General features: G+C 50.3%; 1 pseudogene; it reads right to left on the reverse strand.

Moving 5' to 3' along the window:
• Window positions 1-15,855: 15,855 nt before the first annotated feature.
• On the reverse strand, window positions 15,856-16,646 carry LOC147527016 (feather keratin Cos2-3 pseudogene; annotated as a pseudogene).
• Window positions 16,647-17,030: the final 384 nt, after the last annotated feature.

Consider the following 17,030-nt stretch of genomic DNA (forward strand, 5'->3'; position numbering starts at 1 on the left):
ATCTTTCCATTTTCCTTCTTGTTTGTAAAACCTCAGGCGTCCTGAAAAGTGAATCCCATGGCTCAGCATTGCTGCAGGAGCGGCAGGGAGACACTTCAAAGACTGAGCTCAGCATGGAGCTTCTCCCCAGAACCTTGACTGAAGAGAATCAGTTTTTCTCCTGGAACAGGAACCTTTCAGTGCCTTGAGGAACTCGACAATCAGAGGAACTTCACCGGAGGTCATTGAAAAGGCATGTGGAAGGTGAGAGCTGCTGGTTCACTAATACTGCCAGATCAAGTCCCTGTTCCTTTCAAAGGGAAAAACAAGTAAAAGTGACAAACAAAGCACACAATGACACCAACCTCCAAGTAAGTGATGAGGGAGACAAGGAGGGAGACCAGAGCTCCTCAGGCTCTAATGGATGGGCCATTAGGGAACTGGAAGTGTAGCTTTGAAGTGAGACAGGCTGAGATTAGTAGGTGACCAGAAGTACAGAATGGGAACATGAGGATTATGGATGTTTGAGGAGGGCCTGTGGGAAAAGGCAACACTTGTTAAGGAATGCTTTAGAGAAGGGTCAAAGATGGGAGAGGGTGAGGGTGGGGAAGCAGGGACTGGAGAGGAGCAAGGAGGGGTAATAGAAGGGAGGAAGGAAGGAAAGAAGGAGCCACCTACACATAGACAGGGGTCAGTCAGTGCACTTGTTGGGATGAGCCCTGTGCCTGATCACTACACTCCTCCCTCACTTCTTATTAAAGCTTTTCTTAACCATCCTTCTGTGTAACTTCCCATGTGTGAGTGCCAGTAACTGGAGAGACTGGTGTGAAAGAGAGACCTGAGTGCCAGTACCTGGGCAAACAACCAATGGCCATAGGAATCGTAGGCCTGGGTGACAGCAACTGGATGGGCGGGGGAGGGTGTGCTGCAAGGTTTAAGTGCCAGCAACCAGAGAACAGGTCATCGATCTCAGAGCCTGCTGGTCTCTGTGCAGGCAGCTGGGGGACCTGGGGTGTAGGTAAGGTCTGGGTACAGCAACTCAACAAGGAAAAACATGTCACAGGCTGATATCACCAACCCATGGTAATGTTGGAGGGACCCAAGAGTGTGGAGAGATTGTGAGAGGAGTGGGTGATTGGATGCATCTGTTTGCTTGTGACCATCAGACTGGCCTAGCTAGAGAGAAGGAGGAGAGCCAGGTGCTGGGAAAGAAGGCCCAGGCTTCAGGCAGGGCTGTCAGATGGACTGAAGGCCTGTGATGATACTTGAGGGATGCACAAATATGAGTGTGCTGGTGACTACAGAGGGTGAGGAGGAGTGTCTTTTCTCTAGGGAAATATGTCATAGACATCCTGGAGATTGTCAGGTCAAGGGCCACTCTGGATGATGAAGAGACTGGAGCAACTCTCATGTGAAGAAAGGCCGAGAGAACTGGGACAGTTTAACTGGGAAAACAGAAGTCTCAAGAGAGATTTCATCAATGAGTACAAATATCTGAAGATAGCGTGTGATGAAGGATGAGCCAGGCTCTTCTCCATGGTGTCCAGTGGCAGAACAAGAAGCAACGGGCACAACCTGATGGGCAGAAGATCCTGTCTGAACATCAGGAAACACTTTTTCATTGTAAGCATGGAAAGCAGTGGCACAAGATGCTCAGAGAGGTTGTGCAGTCTCTGTCATTGGAGGCATTCTAAAGTCATCTGGACATTGTCCAGGACATGTTGCAAGTGGAGACAGAAGCATCAAGGAAGGAGAGACTGCCTGGGACGTGGCCGTGGGGTCAGCAAGGATGGTTGCGTGTTGAGAACGAAGGCTGTGTTTCTCCTCTTTGTAGAAATGCAGAAACACTCATCTTCCTGTACCCGTGTGCAGAGTGCACAGGGCCCCCCACTGTGGAAATGTTCAGAATGCCGTTGGCTGAGGGAGCCACAGGCGTTGATGCTGGAGGAGGGAGAAACCCAGAAGGAGCATTTCAGGCACAGGAAGGACAGATCATTTCTCAGCCTCGCTTCTTCCTTTGCTCCCACAACAGAGTCGTTTCCGGCAGCTCTGTTATCTCGGGGCTGGAGGTGGTTTTCTGACTCTCTCACTCAGCAAACAGCACAGTTGGTCTCATCATGCACCTCATGTCTCTCATCCTCATGGTGTTCTTGGGGCAACTGCAGGGTAAGTCCTGGCTTTTCCTCAATCCGTACTTCTCCTCAGAAATTCTCACCAGCCTTATCAGGTCCGTGTGTGGAAATTCTTTTGAATAACAGGAAAACACTGGGAAATGTTGCCTCACATTTGTGATTTTACACCACTTCTTTCCAGACTCTCTTAGTGTTGGAAAGGAGAAGAGAGAGAAGAGACACCTCAGACCCCTTCTCTGTCTTTTCTCTCCCCTTCAATCCATCTCACTCTGCCTCTCTCTTCTGGTCCACCTGCTGTCACCAGAGGATGCCTCAGCTGTCTTTGAGCCTGAAATTTCTTCCATTCCAGCACAAATTAACAGATCCCTTCTAAATTGCTAAAGGGACTTTGAATGTGCCACCTGCCTGTGCCTCCTTGCTGGCTGCATGGTCTCCATTTTCCTCCTGATTGTCAGCTCAGCCAGGGCTCCCCTCTTTCCAACATTAACCTTAGTACTGCATGGCCTCAGGTACCTGGGTGTCCTCGGAGATGACAGGGATGTGGAAAGAGGATGAATTGTTTTCCTGTAGCTCTCTGGCCCTCTCAACCAGTGGGAAGGTTCTGATCTCAGCACACAAAGGTCAGGCATGACAGGCTGTTTCCTTGATTCTCTGAGCAATCAGGGAGCAGGGAGGAGAAACAGGGACACAGCACTGCTTTTGTCAGGATCCCCACTGGGATGAGAGCTCTGAGCTCCTGCCCAGAACTATCCTCCACCTCACTGTCCACAAGCCTCAGATTTTTCTGCACGGCTAGGGACAGGGAGCCTTCTACACCAGGGTTTTGCATCCACTCCTGGTTTGCTTCCCAGAGCCTTTCCCTCCACAGCTGCTGACCGTTGCTTTCTTCCAGGTATCATGGGACAGGTCACCATCACCCAGCAAGAAGGACAAGTCACAGTGAAACAGAGAGACACCTTCCAAACAACCTGTACATACCTGACCTCCAACTTTTATGGCTTGTTCTGGTACCAGCAGAGGAAAAGACAAGCTCCCCAGCTGGTCTCATATCAGGCATCAGCTGGCTCCAAGCACAGTGACCGTCTCACCACGGTGCTGAACACCACGGGGAAATACAGCCTCCTGCAGCTGGAGGAAGTCGAGGTCTCTGACAGTGCCACGTACCTCTGTGCTGTGCAAGACACCCTGGTGCAAGGAGCTTCCTTGGCTGTGCAACAAGCCAGGGGAGGGAGGGCACGTGTCTGTGCAAGGCTGAGCTTGGGGAAGGGGCCCTCAGCTCTCGCCTGGCACTGCTGTTGCCCCTGTGCACCCATGGATCTGCAGGGCAAGATCCTCTTTCTGAAAGGGATGAGTGTCATTGGCTCTGGAGGTGGTTGGCCCTGACTGTAGGGCAGAGTCTGCTGGGAACCAGGATGCCAGGGGCTTGCTCTCGGCCCCCCTGACTCAGACTCAGTAAATTCCTGTGAGCCCATGACTAAATAGGTCCGTCAAGCACTGACCACTCTCACTCAGAGGCCCCTGTAGTGCATTTTGACAGACATACATGGGCCTGTTTGTTCTCTTCAGTCAGTAAAGAATTTGGCTGAGTTTGTTTCAAGCCATCAGGTTATCTCCAGCTGTTCAGCCCATCCGAGTGCAAAGTCTGTGCATGAGGAGCAGAACACGCCACACAGAACAGCCCCAATTGCCAAAAGCCCAGATGCTCTCCAATTTCATAAGCAATAAGCAAAGAGACCAACATGCAAATGAAGCCTTGCAACCCCCTGGGCTCCTTGAAATCTCCTCAGAGGAGTTAGAGGGATCTATGAACATCAGCAGCTCCTACAAGGGCGCAGTGTAGTAGTGATGAGCTCCCCTGGCAGTAGGGGACTGTTTGTCTGGGAGAAGCCAGACTTGCATCAGGCTGCTATAGGGGAATTTTTGTGTTATCTCTTGAGGCAAAATAAACACCCATTTGTGCTTAAATAATTTTAAAAAACAGTAATGAACAATTGCACTGTGCAGAGTCCCACCATCATAAGTGTTTCTACAAGGGGTCTGCAAAGATGCATCACAAGCAGATTCCTTGTACACATTTGCATCAGCACCGATCCTGTGAGCGGTTGCGTGGGGCACCTTAGCACAGCCATGGGGCCATCCTTCAATCCAGCTCTCCTGCCCAAAGGTGGACTCTGAGTGCTCCCACTCCAGGATGGCTACAGGACAACACGGAGACTGTTTCTTATCTCATCAACAACAGAAACTTCACTCCCTTACAGGGAGTCATTCTGTCCCTGGAATTCCTGCTTTCCACCACTTTAACCCCTTCTGACATTGGACTTTCTTGCCCTCCGTGACGCATCATTCCTTAGTCACAAATTACCACTGATGAACCGTTACAATTTGAATTTCCCCTTCATTGCAGGTGCTGAATCTGGGCATGAGAAACGAGCCTGCGCTCGTGAAGATTCCTCCCTCTCACAAACTAGAGTCTGTGTGGTGTTTTGATACTCTCAGGCTTGAGGAAACTCCACTATCTCTGATGGAATGTTTCCTTTTTATTCCAGACATCAATTTATGCGGACAGGGTCCTAAATGTTCCCATGGCACACTACATGAAGGTGCGGTCCTCTATTGTCAGTGATGTAAACATGCATGGAGGAATCTGCTGTCTGGTCAAGTACAAGCTGCACATAGGTGAGCCATTGCATTTAGCTATCAGCTATTTGTTCATCTTGACCACTATTAAGAACAGGAGGCACATCCATCCTTCCCAACAGCTACTGGGTTTCTCTTGTCTTAAGGTAGAGACACCTTGAAACTGGTTCCATTATGTTTTTTCCCTCCTGAACTTCAGCCATGACAGTTGATGTAAAGAGATGCTGCACCTTCTCCTTCTCCTATCTACATGACTAAGGATAAAGCAAAACAAACACAAAGAAAACTCGACCCAGGCGTGCTCCCAGCACGGGGCACCCATGGCCCCTCATTCCCCTGTGCTCTTTGGGGAGTCAGCCCCAGCCTCAGTCTCCTCTCAGCAGGTGTCACATCTACCCCAGTGCTAGAAACAAAGAATGCATTACAATCTCCCTGGTGTTCTTTGTGATGTCCCAGAGGGAGACCTGTTTGCCTGGAACCAGCCCCCCCAGCTCCTGTGCAGGAAGCAATGTCTCAGCAGAGGACTGTGAGTCTGCTACCAGCCCAGCTCCCTGCAGGCTGCAAACGCCGAGGTCTGCACACAGAAATGGGGTTGAACTTCTGGTTTTGACTGGGACAGAGTTAGTTTTCTTTTTAGCAGTTAGAAGAGCTCTGTGTTTGGGGTTTAATAAGAAGAATGTTGATAACACACTGATGTTTATATCTGGTGCTGAGACATCAAGGTCCTTTCAGCTCCTCATGTTTTTCTGGTGTGCAGGAGCACAACAGGCTTGAGGGGAGCACGGCTGGGACAAAGGACCCACAACTCCCCTTATGGTTTGAACTTAGACTTAGAATTGAGGGCTAAATTGGCCAATGGAGTATTCCATATCATGCAACGTCATTCTTGGTAGATAGGTGAGGGGTGGTCGGAAAGTTGGTGATATTCTCTTCTGAGGGCTCTCTCTGACTCTCAACCTCTCTCAGTTCTCTCTCATTCTCTTTTCAGGCCTCTCACTCATCCAGGATTGTGGTGTCAGGACTTATCTGTTTTGGGATCGTTTGCCAGGATGGGAGAGGTTTTGGTCACCGGGTGGTGAGCAATTACACAGTGCGTCGCTTGTTCATGTATTATTATCATTTATAGATACATGATCATATATTACTTTATTTTATCCTTAATACATTATTATTAATAGTAGTAATAATAATAATGATTAATTGTTCTTGTTTCAACCCATGAGTCTCCTTCCTTATTTCCATTTAACTCTCTTTCCCATTTTCCAGGGATGGGGGAGGGAGAGCCATTGGCAAGTCAAAAAAAGCTCAAAGTCTGACAAGATCCAGCCCATCCCTGGCAATCGCTCTAGGGTGGTTGTGGAGGTCTGGGACCAGTTCCAGCTTCAATGCAGGGAGAGGTGCCGCCCTGACCTGCTCACACAGCAGCAAAGGGTTGTGTGTCTGGGCTGAGCCAGATGCCCTGCAGCTGCGAATGCTGAGGCTGGGACACCAGAGAGGAAGCTGGTCTGGTGATGTTGCCTTGAGATAAATGCCCTCTCTTCTAAAAGCCAAACTAATATTAATTAGCAGGTGGCATCAGGAGGAGATTTCAAACTGCCTAAGCCAAGCCTGGACATCTGTCAGTTAACCTGGCTCATTAGAGCTCATGGAGCTGCACTGCTGAGCTGTCCATCTCCTCCTCTGCTTTTGGCACTGGAGCAGTCTCCAGAGCCACAGGAGTGGTGGCAGAAGGCTGCGGGCAGTGCTGCAGAGGTACCAGGAGGACAAATCCTATGCTCTAAGAGCCTCCCAGAAAGGCTGGCAGTTTCCAAGGGACCTCACCTGACCTGGAAGGCTGTGACTCATGTTCCCCCAACTGTGACATGCCTCCCTAGGAAGAAGTCCAGCTCCTGGCTGTGCTCTGCAAGTCCAGAATCAGGAAGCAAGGTGCCAGCCAGATGGGTTTGTCACAAATCTCCTCAGAAAGCAGCTGCAGCATTGCTTCGGCTAAATCAGCTGCTGCCATTGTTAGCCACTGGGCAGCCATAATAGACGTGTACCAGGTGTGTAAAAAGCACACTTGTGTCAGGATTTCCCATCGTTGGCTGGTGAGCTCAAGCAGGTGCTGCTCTGATGGACCATTATTCCTTGTCTTGTCACTACAGACCCTGATAAAAAGTCTTTCTCCATCTTTCTTGTAAGCCCTCTTTCTATACAGATCACAATGAGGTCTCTCTGGAGCCTTCTCTTTAGCCTCTCTGGCTGAACAATCCCAGCTCTCTCAGACTTTCTTCATGGGGGAGGTGTTCCAGTCCTCAAGTAATTTCTGTGGCCTTCTCCTCGAGGGCCTGCATTTAATAGGTCTATCTCTTTCTTTATTGGGGAACCCAGAACTGGACACAGTACTCCAGGTGGGGTCTCACCAGAGCAGAGTAGAAGGGGAGAATCACCTCCCTTGACTTGCTGGACACCCTTCTTTTGATGCAGCCCAGGGCACAATTGGCTTTCTCGGCTGCAAGTACACATTTCTTGTTCATGTGAACTTTTTCAGTCACCGATATCCCCAAGTCCTTCTCTGCAGAGCTGCTCTCAATCAATTCATCCCCCAATTTGTGTTGATACTGGGGATTGCCCCAACCCAGGTGCAGGACCTTGCACTTGGCCCTATTGAACTTCATGAGGTTCATAGGGGCCCACTCCTCCAGCCTCTTAAGGTCCCTCTGGATGCTGCCTCTTCCCTCAAAAGTACCAGCTGCAGCACTCTTGATGGCTTGGTGCCATCTGCAGATGTGCTGAAGGTGCACTCAATCCCATTGTCCACAACAGTAATGAAGATGTTAAATAATATTGTTCCCAGTACGGACAGAACAGAGGGTAACAGTTTTAAACTGACAGAAGATAGATTTGGATATAGGATAGATAGGTTGGATATAAGGATTCTCTGTAAGGGTGGTGAGACACTGGAACAAGTTGCCTAGAGAAGTTGTGGATGCCCCATCATTGGAAGTGTTCAAGGTCAGGCTGGATGGGGCTTTGGGACACTTGATCTAGTGAGAGATGTCCCTTCCCATGACAGAGGACTGGACTAGATGGTCTTTCAAAGTTCTTCCAATCCAAACCTTCTTAGGATTTTTTGACTGTGATTCTTTGATTCTATGATTCCATAACAGTCCCAGCCACGCCCACCGGGGAGCGCTGCTGCTCTGCTCACCGGGACCACCTTGCCCCACTGAGCCCTTCCCGGCCCCCCTGCCACCGGACATTGTCATCAACATCAACACTGGCATTGGCTTCAAGCACCGATATCGGCATCGGGCTTCTTCTGAGCTTCTCCATAGTTTCCTCCCAGGGCATCTCTTCTGGTACTCGGAAGCCATTCCGCAGAGTCAGCAGTTTGAGTTCACCGTAGACATGAAACAATAACGTAGAGGTCATTGAACCCTTCAGACTTTATCCAGAGGTTCCAAACTAAGAGGTTGTTACAGAGGATTTCCCTCCACGCCAAATGCAGAATATTTTCATGTGCAGGTGAAGTCTCCAAGACAGGACAAAAAATTTGGACACGCCAAATTTGTTGAGTTCAACACAGACATGAGACAATGATGTAGAGGTGAACGGAAACCTTCAGACTTTATCCAGAGGTTCCAAACCATGAGGCTATTGGAGAAGATTTCCCTCCACACCAAATGCAGAACAATTTCATATGCAGGTGAATTCCCTGAGATAGGAGGAAAGCTTGGACATGCCACGCACAGACACATTTGGGGTTCAAGGGTTGCCAAAGTCATGTCTCAGAGGCGGTCAGAAAGAGAATTGCCATGTTGCCTAAATGGGTCAGAGGTCTGAGGTTTGCTGAAGCTGAAAGCTGCCCATTGATGGGAGAGTTCTCTGTCCAGCTGGTCCCCAGGGAAGCCTGCGTGGCTCTAGCAGCTCACTCATCTCTTCAAAGTCCATGTTCTTGGGCTGCAGAAGCAGAGAGGGAAACGTGATTTCTACAGTTGCAGAGGCCACCGTCTTTGAAATGGCAAAGGATCTCTCCTCCAGGCATTCTTTGGGTGGGGATCAAACTGGCCACACAGCATGCTTGCCTCAGTGGTGGTGTTCTGGAGCCCAGGATAACACAGGCAGCCAGGAGTTCACCATGTGGCCATGTGAAGGGAGGGATGAAGCCTGTCTGTAAAGGAGAAGGCAACATCATGCTAAGGGTTATGGTTAGGCTGGGTCTCTGCCTTCCCAGCCTGTGTGCCAGGCAGGAAAGCTGTTGAGACATGGATGCGTGTGAATTTTCAGCCATGTTCAGGCCCAGGGGATTGTGACACAGGAGTGGATGCTCAACAAGTATCCTACCTGCTCGTCTTAATCTCATGCTTCTTTCAGCATCCACTAATGGCCGTTGCTGGAGAGATCGTCTCTTGGCAAGAGACATGATTGCTCCTGTGATTTATTTCCTGGCCATATTAGCCCAAGGAGGGAAAATCCCTTTCTTGCCTTGCTTCTAGGAATTGGCTGAAGCTTGAGCCTGCAACATCAGACTGTTCGGATACATGAATCAGCCTTTGTTAGCTTATAGAAAGTGAGGTGAAGAATGAGCTCAGGGAAAAAGCTGATGAAATGATTGATAGATAGATAGATGGATACTTAATCATAGAATGAATCATAGAATGGTTTGGATTGGAAGGGACCTCAAAGATCACCTAGTTCCAATCCCCCTGCCATGGGCAGGGACACCTTCCACTGCACCAGGTTGCTCAAAGCCTCTCATCCAACCTGGTCTTGAACACTTCCAGGAATGGCGCATTCACAACTTCTCTGGGCAACCTGTTGCAGTGTCTCACTACCCTCCCAGTGAAGAATTTCTTCATTATATCCAATCTAAATCTCCTCTCTTTCAGTTTAAAGCCATTGCCGCTTTTCCTATCACCCCACGCCCTTGTAAAAAGTCCCTCTCCAGCTTTCCTGTAGGCCCCCTTTAAGTACTGGAAGGCTGCTATAAGATCACCCTGGAGCCTTCTCTTCTCCAGGCTGAACAGCCCCAACTCTCTCAGCCTGTCTTCATAGCAGAGGTGCTCCAGCCCTCGGATCATCTTTGTGGCCTCCTCTGGACTCACTCCAGCAGCTCCATGTCCTTTTTGTGTTGGAGACTCCAGAGCTGAATGCAGTATTCCAGGTGGGGTCTCACAAGACCAGAGTAGAGGGGCAGAATCACCTCCCTCGACCTGCTGGCCACACTTCTTTAGATGCAGCCCAGGATTCGGTTGACTTTCTGAGCTGCCAGTGCACATTGCCAGCTCCTGTTGAGCTTCTCATCCACCAGCACTCCCAAGTCCTTTTCCTCAGGGCTGCTCTCAATCCATTCTCTGCCCAGCCTGTACTTGTGCTTGGGATTGCCCCGACCCACGTGCAGGACCTTGCACTTGGTCTTGTTGAACTTCATGAGGTTCTCACAGGCCCACCTCTCCAGCCTGTCAAGGTCCCTCTGGATGGCATCCCTTCCTTCCAGCGTGTCCACAACACCACACAGCTTGGTGTCATCTGCAAACTTGCTGAGGGTGCACTCGATCCCACTATCCATGTTGCCAACAAAGATGTAAACAACACCGGCCCCAGTACTGACCCCTGAGAAACGCCACTCGTCACCAGCATCCACCTGGACATTGAACCATTGACCACAACTCTTTGAGTGCGACCATCCAGTCAATTTCCTATCCACCGAGTGGTCCATTCGTCAAATCCATGTCTCTACAGTTCAGAGACAAGGATGTTGTGTGAGACAGTACGAAATACTTTGCACAGGGCCAGGTAGACGATGTCAGTTGCTCTTCCCCTATCCATCAATGCTGTAACCTCATCATAGAAGGTCACCAAATTAGTCAGGCAGGATTTGCCCTTAGTGAAGCCATGTTGGCAGTCACCAATCACCTCCTTGTTTTCTTTGTGCCTTAGCATAGTCGCCAGGAGGATCTGCTCCATGATCTTGCCAGGCGCAAAGCTGAGACTGACTGGCCTGTAATTCCCTGGGTCTTCTTTTTTGCCTTTTTAAAGATGGGGGCTATGTTTCCTGTTTTCCAGTCAGTGGGAACTTCACCAGACTGCCACGACTTCTGAAATATGATGGATAGTGGCTTAGCAATCTCATCCGCGAGTTCCCTCAGGACCCGCGGATGCACCTCATCAGGTCCCATGGACTTGTCCACCTTCAGGTTCTTTAGATGGTCTTGAACCTGATCTTCTCCAACAGTGGGCGGTTCTTCATTCTCCCAGTTCCTGCCTTTGCCTTCTGTGACTTGGGCTGTGCAGCTGGAGCTCTTGCCAGTGAAGACTGAGGCAAAGAAGTCATTGAGAACCTCAGCCTTCTCCATATCGTGGGTAAGCAGGTCCCCCGTTTCCTTCTGGAGAGGGGCTATGTTTTCCCTAGATCTCTTTTTATCACTGACATATCTATAGAAGTTTTTCTTGTTGCCCTTGATGTCTCTGGCCAAATTTAACTCTACCAGGGCTTTGGCTTTCCTAACCTGATCTCTGGTTCCTTGGACAATCGCTCTGTATTCTTCCCAGGCTACCTGTCCTTGCTTCCACCCTCTGTAGGCCTTCTTTTTGTGTCTGAGTTGGTCCAGGAGCTCCTTGTTCATCCATGCAGGCCTCCTGGTGTTCCTACCTGACTTTCTCTTTGTTGGGATGCACCGCTCCTGAGCTTGGAGGACGTGATCCTTGAATATTAACCAGCTTTCTTGGGCCCCTCTTCCCTCCAGGGCTTCATCCCACTATACTCTACTAAGGAGATCCCTGAAGAGGCCAAAGTCTGCTCTCCTGAAATCCAGGGTAGTGAGCCTGCTATGCACCCTCCTTGCTTCCCTAAGAATCTTGAATTCCTCCACTTCATGGTCATGACAGCCAAGGCTATCCTTGAGCTTCACGTTCCCCACCAGCCCTTCTTTGTTGGTGAGAACAAGGTCCAGCAAAGCACCTCTTCTCGTTGATTCCTCTACCCCTTGGAGAAAGAAGTTATCATCCGTGCATTCCAGGAACCTCCTGGATTGCCTATGCCTTGCTGTGTTGTCTGTCCAACAGATGTTGGGGTGGTTGAAGTCCCTCATGAGGGCTAGGGCGCATAAACATGAGGCTGCTCCTATCTGTCTGTTAAAGGCCTCATCCACTCGGTCCTCCTGGTCAGGTGGCCTGTAGCAGACCCCCACTACTATGTCCCCCATCCCTGCTCTCCCTTTAATCCTGACCCATAAGCTCTCAGTTGGCTTCTCATCAGTCCCCAGGTGCAGCTCCATGCACTCCAGCTGGTCTTGACATAGAGGGCAACCCCTCCTACTCTTCTCCCTTGCCTGTCCTTCCTAAAGAGCCTGTACCCTTCTATTCTGACACTCCAGTCATAGGATTCATCCCACCACGTCTCCGTGATGCCAATAAGATCATATCCCAACAGGCGTGCACACACTTCTGACTCCTCTTGCTAATTCCCCATGCTGCGCGCATTGGCATAAAGGCATTTAAGTTGGGCCCCAGATGAACCTGACTTCCTGGCTGGAGTGACTGGAATTCCTTTCTGCTGTTCTTCAGGTACTTCCAGCATATCTTTATCAATCTTGATATTAACCTCCTCCCCCTTTGAATCTAGTTTAAAGCCCTGTCAATGAGCCCTGCTAGCTGTTGGGCCAAGACCCTCGTTCCTCTCTGAGAAAAGCAAGTCCCATTTGGTGCCAGCAGGTCTAGTGCCATGTGGCCCATCCCGTTGTCAAAAAAGACAAAATTGTGGTGATGACACCAGCCACGGAGCCACATATTTATCAACTGGGTTCATTTACTTCTTCCAGTGTCACTGCTTTCAACTGCAAGGATAGAAGAAAAGATAACCTGTGCCCCAGATCCTCTTACCAGCTTTCCCAGGGTCCTGAAATCTCTCTTGATCAACTGCGGACTCAGTGTTTCAGCTCCATCACCACCCACATGAGGAGCAATAACGGGTAGTAGTCCATGGGCTGTACCGGGCTAGGAAGTTTCCTGGCTCTTTAGTACATAGAAAAGGTGGGAGAGAGCACAGCAAATGCCCCAGGGCAGTCAAGGGGCTTGAGGAACTGAGGCACGAAGACGGCCTGAGGGAACAGGGCCTTAGGAAAAGAAGGCTCAAGGGAGACATTATGGGTGTCTACAATCACATGCTCTGAGGATGTGGAAAAGATGGATGCAGGCTCTTCTCAAAGGTGCACAGTGATAGGACAAAAGGCAACCGACACTATTTGGAATGTGGAAAATTCTATTTAGATATTAGAAATATTCTTTTGTATTTCACTATTTTCTGACCCCGAATATTCTCAAGTACTGGAATGCACTGTCCAGTACTTGAGTGGACGGTTGATGTGTGCAGGGTTTGGGGGTGTTGACCATTGTGTTTGTGAGAGCTGCAGCCTTGGGGTGTGCTGACAGGAGCTTGGGGCTAGACACCGTGCAGGAACCAGGAGAGATCACCCCAGCCAAGGCCTTGAGGATGGAGAGAGAGAAGACATAGGCACCATGGAAGGAGACACTCGCAAGATGTTGCACAGAAAGATGTGTCAGAGAGGTTGATAACCAGGTGCAGGCCTTTAAACCCTTTAACCTCTTACTTGGGAAAGGCAGAAGGTGTTGGCTGCAGCAGCAATGTGTCACTGCTGGAGGAGGGCAGACCAAGCACAGACGTTTCAGATGAGCTAAGAACAAGCATTTTCTCCTCCCCATTTCACTCTTTGTTCCCCTTGCAGAGTCATTTCCGGCAGCTCTGCTCTCTCCAGGCTCTTGGAGGGAACATGTGGGTTTTTAGAGTCTCTCTCACACATGCAGGAGGATGGGTCTCAATGTGCACCTTAGCTATCTCATCCTCGCTGCCTTCCTGAGGCAACCACTGGGTAAGAATTGGCTTTGACTGGAGACAGGATTCATCTTCCCAGGAGACCCTCAACCCCTCAACAGTTCTCTGCAGGAAGCTGAATCATCATTCAATGATTGTTGGCAAATGTTGGGAAACCTCAAACTACATGGGTGGTTCTGCACCTGCTTTCTCTAGATGCTGTTACTGATAGAAAAGAAAAGATGAGAGCAAGAAGGAACAGCTCCTCTCCTGATCATTTTAGACCCCTTGTCTTCCTTCTCTCTTGCCAGCTGTCCACCTGTCTCTGTCTCTCTCTGCTGATCTGTGTGGTCCCAGTGTTTCACAGATATGTCATTGCAGAAGTTCTTCTCTATCTCGACAGCACACATTTGGGGACCTGGCCACCCAAAGGCACAGGAGTATTCAAAGTTGATGCAGGGACATGAAAGCTGTCTCATGCCACTCCCTCTCTTTGTGTGTCCCAGGCTCTCTCCTGGCTGGCCCATGTCATGCAGCGTGCACTGGTTACCCATTCCTCTTGCATGTCCGCAATGCCAGGGCTTCCTTTTCCCTTCCCTTCCCTGACCTTGGAGCATTTTGAACAGACAGGGAATGGGAAGAAGGGTGAAACTTCTTACAGGATTTGCCATTGTCCCTCACCCTGCTGGAGGTGACCTGGAGTCACCACGGGAGGGCCAGACACTGCAGCTTGTTCCCTGGAGACTTTGGGCAGCAGGAGAGTGGGGACCAGAGACCTGGGTGAGAGCACAGCTCTGCTTTGCGGGTATCCCTGTGGGAGGTAGTTGGCATTATTGTGCTGTGGGATCCATGCTGAGCTGAGGTCTTGAGTTCCCTTGTTTTCACTGTGGGTTATGTGGATATTGTGCCCAGTGGCTCTGGTGAGCTGGTGGGCAATGTAGAAGGTTGTTGCTGTTTGGGCAAAGCTTCTTTGCTGCTGCTCTTTGCTTTCTGGATTTCCCTGCTGCACAAAGCTTCTTCAGGGTTTCCTGAAGACCTGTCTCTTAGAGTATCTGCTCCGGGATGTGTCCCTCAGAGCTCAGAGTTCAAAGTAAGATGGAAACCAAAAATAACATGTTCCTTCCTAGAACTAAATGATTACAACATTTTTTGAAAATATTCAGAATCACCTTGTAGACCCTCCAATGTCTCTGTGACTGTGTGCTGAGATCTGGAGGACCTGCTCTTGACAATGCCCTCTGCCCATCCTTGAAGCCCTTCTCATGTAATACCTCATGGGCTTTCCCAGGCCCTGCGCCAATTCTTCTGCATTGAGACCAGGCTGTAGATAGATAGATGACCTGCTCTAGCTATCCTTGCCCTTGGATGCAGATGATGCCCTCTCATTCAGGGGACAAGTGCAAGGATGAGGAGAAGACTGTTTTGAAGGCTTTTTCTCACACCATTGTCACTCCTGCATCGTTTGGGGCTATGTTCTGAATGAACTTCTTTTCCCAGCACAGAGCTCTCCAAAGCAGAACCAATTCTCTTCTTCAGAGGCTTCTGAGATTCTGACCTCCCAGAACCTGCAGCACTACTGGGCTCCTCTCTAAGGGAAAGCAGTGGATGACCTCTCCATCTGCAGGACATCCTCTGAAGCCAAGGGACAGTATCTGAGCAGAGATGCTGCAACACAGGGCCTGATATTCACTGTCTGGGGAGGTGCTGAGTAGGTCTTCCTCAGTTCCATGAGACAGTAACTGAAAGGGACCCCTTCTCTACTCTCTCACCCTCCCCTTCCTCTTCTGCTCGTACTCCCACCTTATGCAGAGCCACCCAAGTCAATGTCTTTCTTCCTTGGCACTATGAGACAATGTCCACCAAGAAAAAGTTTCCGTGGAGGCAGAGGCTGTGATGCAGAAAACTTTAATGACTCTGAGGCGGGAAACAAGTTCACTTGTAGAGAAAGAGGCCAGAGCATGGGGAGCAACAGCAGCTGCCAAAAATCTGCTCCCATTGGTCACGTTGGAGATCCCTCAGGTCTGCCATACAAAAGTAGAGGGGCCAGTAGATGCCTCACGTCAGCGTTGAGGGTCTTGAGCCCAGAAGAACAGAAGACAAGAAAGAGATTGGAGAGAGTGCAAGGCTGAGGAGTTAAACTTTGGCCATGTTTTCAGAGGGCCCCAGCTGCCCTCCTATGGAAGGGCAGCAAAGGATTCTAAGCCTCTCTGAAACTGATGGCCAGGAGCTCTGACTTCAGTCCAGCATCAGCTTCTAGGTTTCTGGGGGTCCTTGTCCAGGCTGTCACTGGTGGCTTTAGCAGGGGGGGCACCTTCTGCCACAGTAGCGGCTGGCAATGCAGGAGAGGTCAAGCGACCCAGAGGTGATGGGCACTCCATCACAGCTGAGGATGCTGCCAACAGCAGCAGAGGTGGAGGAGCCCACAACAGTGTTCTGTGGGAAGGAGCTGAGGATGGGGCCGGGCAGGGCCACCACTACAGCAGGAGGCTCAATGACAACGGTGGAGTTCTGGCACTGCCTGACACAGGGCTCGTTGCAGCTGTTGGCCAGCGGGGTTGGGCCGCAGGGTCGGCATGGCAGGCACTGGTTGTAGCAGGACATGTCTCTGGGCTGCAGAGGCACCTGGGAAAGAGGACAGGGAGGAAGCAGAGCACAGGAACATGTGAGCAGAGTCTGCCAGGAGTCTGTCACGCCACCACAAACATGTCAAAGGCATCTGCTGAGCAGTGAGTTAGAAACTGTGCAGTGAGGCAAAACGGTTACCAGACACAGTGCTGCAAGCATCACCCAGGCCCAACGAAGCTGCTGCCAAACTTTTCAGAGAAGGACAACCTCAGCCAAGTTCCACATCCTCTTTGCAAGGAAATGCAGAGCATCATCAGGCCCAAAGAGACTGCTGCCTGTCTCTTAAAAAGAAAAGCTCCCTCAGCCATTTCCAGACACTCTCTGAGGAAGACCTTCACCCCTTTTCCCCCTCTCATGACCCAGCATAGGATGGAGCAGTGCCCATCTGTGTGAAAAAAAAAACACTGGAGAAAGGGCTTCAGACTCACCTGATTCCCAAGGTGGACGTGAGAGAAGTGGATGAGAGAACGAGGGGTTGGGCTGGCTTTTGTAGTGGTCCCGACCTGCCCCAGGCCCAGAGGTAGCTTCTACAGAAGGGACAATTTTTTAAGGTGCTCATGATGAACGGAAAACCTCCCAGCTAATGACACGGGCTGAGTGCTTGTTTTCCTAATGCCGCCTTTTCATTTCCTGGTTTATGCCATACCCTTCCCTCACGGAGGCTTCTTCTGAGTGTTGGGATTGAGAGGCCCCAGGATTTCTGGGGCAGGAATGTGACAGTGCTGGCAGGAGACTCAGCTCGAGTGCCGCATGGGTGCAGCGCAGGTGAGTGATGCTGTCCTGGGGCACACTGGTGGGGTTGCCAGTGGCTGCACTGACAGGAAGGGGCCCAGCTGCTCCCAGCC

This window comes from Tauraco erythrolophus, chromosome 25 (assembly GCF_009769465.1).
Source record: "Tauraco erythrolophus isolate bTauEry1 chromosome 25, bTauEry1.pri, whole genome shotgun sequence".
In the NCBI taxonomy this organism is placed as follows: Eukaryota; Metazoa; Chordata; class Aves; order Musophagiformes; family Musophagidae; genus Tauraco; species Tauraco erythrolophus.